This window comes from Elaeis guineensis, chromosome 3, assembly GCF_000442705.2.
Source record: "Elaeis guineensis isolate ETL-2024a chromosome 3, EG11, whole genome shotgun sequence".
In the NCBI taxonomy this organism is placed as follows: Eukaryota; Viridiplantae; Streptophyta; class Magnoliopsida; order Arecales; family Arecaceae; genus Elaeis; species Elaeis guineensis.
The window spans coordinates 19,327,244-19,331,527 of record NC_025995.2 but is presented as its reverse complement, the minus strand read 5'-3'; the positions used below and the strand labels follow the sequence as shown (position 1 = coordinate 19,331,527).

The window sequence follows — 4,284 nt, the reverse complement described above, 5'->3', positions numbered from 1 at the left end:
TTAGCCATATGTTTGAAAAATTCTTTTCTTTGCGCCAAGGTAGTTAGAGCTTATCACTACATACGCCAATCAAGGTGTATTATGTTTTCTAATGCTAAACTCTTTGGCCTTGTCATAAGGCTAACCATTGTTGCATGAATCAAAGCTAGTTCCTTCCGAGTTCCTTTCGAGTCTAGTTGGTCAAGGTCAATTGTTGGCACATGCTAGTGGATGCATGTTATGTCCTTAGAAGCTAGTATCTTTCATGCCTTATCATAAAGTTGGCTGTGACCGTCATCACTAAAAATGAGAAAACATAGATTTTCAAATATTTTTGATTATATATTATAAAAAAGATTTTTTTGATTGGATATATTAAATATTTAAAAATTAAAATATTTTGTTGACAAGTTTGATGATAAATGATAGCAAGTTTTCATCTAGCTAGATTCTACCACTTTCTAGGACTGTCTTCTAGACGTATATGAAGTAGTCATCCATGATTTTAACTTTTTCTTTGTTGATATGATAACTACCTTCTTCATGATTCTGCTCCCAATCCACTTCTTAAGTCGATAAACCTTCGGAGGCATTTCTTTTAATTAGATCAATCTCTTGTTGATCTAATGATCTAGAGTAAAAGATCAAATGACAATCCAAATCGGTGTATCTCTTGCCAAAGGCAATCAACTAATAGATCTTGTTTATTTAATGGCACAAATTATATATATTGAAAAGTATGTATGCACATATTTATTCAAGTACTAGATGATCAATGGCCCATACACATCAACTATCATGGTAGATGGTATTATCACTCTCAAATCCAAAAAAGATTAGGATGATCTAGATAAAAAAATAGCTCAAGTATATGCTAAAGTCATGAATATTCTTTATTGCTCTTTTGATGTTAATAAATTCAATAGAAATTCTACTTATATTTTTGCTAAAGAAATATAGGATAGATTAAAAGTTACTCAAAAGATACTAATTAAGTAAAAGAATCCAAGATTAATATACTTATACATAAGTATGCATTATTTAAAATGGAGCTGATAAACACTTAATTTAAGTCATTTAAAGTAAAAAATTATATTTAATTTATTTTATTTATTGAGAATTTGATGCTTCTTTTTATGTTTTACAAGAAAGATAATCGCTGATACAAAGAGTCCGATTCGCAGATCAAAAAGATTCAAGTTTGAAGAAAATTAGACTTAAAATAAAATTAAAATAAAATAAGGATGCATACGGTATTATAGAAAATGAAGATACTATGCAAGGAACCCAAAAAGGATATAGACATCATTTTAAAGAAACAAAAGTTTCTTTTTGTAAATCAAAAAGGAGTGTTTCCTAACAGGGCGCGCGGTGGTGCGGGCGCTCGGCGGTGCGGGCGCGCGGCGGTGCGGTGCGGGCGCGCGGCATGGCGGGTGCGCGGAGAGTTGTGCTGGCGGACACAGTCACGAACAGACGGATGGCAGATGGATCTGAAAATTAAAGGAAAAAAATATAATACTTGGAAATACTTCAAGAGGAAGAATTTATATTTTCTTTATCTGCTTGTGATCTTTCCATCTCATCCATCCATCTTTTAGTCCTTAGTATTTTCTTTAGTCCCATATCGAAAAACCATGTAAAACTCCTCCCTCCTAACACCTATAAAAAGGCTCTTGTACTCTCATTTGAGGATCATCCCAGAAATCCTTCTAGAGCCTTGCATAGAGGAAGAGAAAGGGACTACTCCATGAGCAGCTAGGCTAGCAGTCTCGAGAGTAGAGAAGAAATTTTGTAACGACACAGAGTGGGTTTATTATTCTAAACTTTCTTGTATTTCTTTATATGCAATAAAGATTATGCTTTTTATTTAAATCGTCATGAGTTCTTTATTTGCTCTCTTTCATATGCTTTTATTTATGCTTTCCTGTTAGATTAATATTAGAAACAACTTTTACTTTCCGCCGTGATCTACGGGTATGGGACGTGTCGAGGAAAGAAGAGTTGTTTACCTAGTACTTTTCGAAGATGCACCGTGATCTACGGGTACGGGGTGTACCGAGAAAAGATAGGTATTTTTTCTAAGATTAATCGCATCTATTTAATTAAAAAAAAGAGATACAACTCTACTAGTGCAAAATTAATTCAAAACTTCCGAGCTCTTTATTTTCTAATTACATCAATTTTAAGATAATTTATTTTTTAAATCAAAATAATGCTTCTTTCTTTTATTTTACAATCTCAACTTAGCCCAAGGTCCCTGAGGATACGATCTCGACTCATCCTACCTACGTAGTGAGTAGAGTTATTTTTGATGCTATCAACGACTACGCATCAAATTTTGGCGCCATTGCCGGAGATCTTGGCACGGTTGAATTAAAAAAAAAATCACTGACATTTCATAACATTTAACTAAAATAGCGTAACCTCAAATATAAAAATTTCTAACTTGATTGGATACCTTATTTCTTTGCATTGCATCTCCATAATTAACTTTAAGGGTGCAACCCATTAACTAAGATAAGGTGGAGATTTGATCACCCTTCCTTGGCCCACAAATCACTCCCTTGCATTTGCATAACCTAGACCTTAATCTAAAATTAATTAGATGTTGACCCCTAAGGATTTCGAGCTCATTAGGACAAGTGACCCTAAGAGTTGAACCAGGTTAGACTTGGTCAGCTTGCTGGTGTCTAGGCAAGTGGTTTGCGGGACGTCTAGGCCTGAAGGAAGGTGGTTTTTAATTGGTTCCGTTCGCTGATCTGATCAATTTAATTGGTGTCTAAGAAAAGCAACGGGGGGACTCCCACCAACCTTACACTTATCTGGCCAGTTGGTTGGTCAAGTTCTGACTTGGAGGGCTTGAAGGCTAACTACAGTTAGGAGCTGTCTAGAACTAGGATAACTTTAGGATAGAGAGTCCACTGCGTGCTAACTTGATTGTAATTAAAATCTAACCACAACTAATTCTTCTATTAGTTTTAGGACTTCTTAGGATCTCTTCTTTAGAACTCTTTTCTCTCTTCTCCTCTTCTCTTAATAAAAAAAAAATAATAATCCTTAACAGTCTAGGATAGTCCTATATAGACCTTTTAGTTGCATGTTAGGTTGACGATCACTAAAACCCGACTTGCAACCATTAGACGAAGAATTAGAAAAGACTCTTAGGACTATCTGAGTTAGAAACATGGCTACACCTGGTGAGGCTAATCCTCCACGCTCATTGAGAGAATATTTCACTCCATCCTCGTACACCTACTCTCCATGCATTCAAGCACCTCCAATAGAAGCTACCCAATATGAGATTAAGTCTAACATTATTCAAATGTTGCCATCATTTTATGGACTTAGTAACGAGGATCCATATAAACACTTGGATGAATTTCTTAAAATTTATTCCATAGTAAAAATTCAAAACTTCTCCGATGATGCCCTTAGGTTGAAACTGTTCCCTTTCTCACTTAAGGACAAATCAAGCATTGGTTAAACTCCTTAGACTCTATAACCATTTCAACTTGGGATCATCTTCAGAGAGAATTTCTCAAGAAATACTTTTCAATTGGAAAAACAAATCAAATTAGAAAAGCTATCACTAGTTTTTCCCAATTGGAGGGTGAACTTTTTCATGAGATATGAGAAAGGTTAAGGGACCTCATTCGTAAATGTCCACACCATGCTGTCCCTAAATGGCAACTTTGTCAGTATTTTTATGATGGTCTATCGGAGAAACACCGATAAATGGTTGATGCATCATGTGGTGGGACATTCATGCTAAAGAGTGAGGATGAAGCCTGGCAGCTCTTTAAAACACTTAATGAGAATTTCCTACATCATATGTCTGCCACCTCTAGAGAACAACCCATGCTTCAACAAAAAAAAATAAAATTTATCAGATTAGAAACATCATAGATATCCACAGTAAGGTAGATGAACTATCCCAAAAATTAGACCGTCTTCTAAATACCGGACAATCTCCGATTCCACCAACCCAATCCAAGAAGTTTATGCATTGTGTGCAAGTCCAAACCATTTTGTTAGTGAATGCCCAGCTGCACCTCAATTTCCTGAGTTTGTGCACGAGCAGGTTCAGTAAACTCAAGTCCAACAAGCTCACAGATCAGGAAACGATCCATATTCGAACACTTATACCCCGGCTGGAGAAACCATCCAAATTTTTTCTAGAAACCACAACCAGTGGTTGGCCCTGCCACACCTCGACCTCAATATCAGGACCCAACATATAGGCATGGACCATACCATCAATTTCAAAATGCTCCTCAACCATCTACTACTGGTCACAGCTCAGCT

The 4,284-nt window shown here is 35.9% G+C and overlaps 1 non-coding gene across 1 annotated transcript; it reads right to left on the bottom strand.

Moving 5' to 3' along the window:
- Positions 1 to 3,550: 3,550 nt before the first annotated feature.
- LOC140856776 (small nucleolar RNA R71) lies at positions 3,551 to 3,656 on the bottom strand. Its single transcript, XR_012140378.1, has one exon. It is a non-coding gene; the product is annotated as a small nucleolar RNA R71 (small nucleolar RNA).
- Between the last annotated feature and the right edge of the window lie 628 nt (positions 3,657 to 4,284).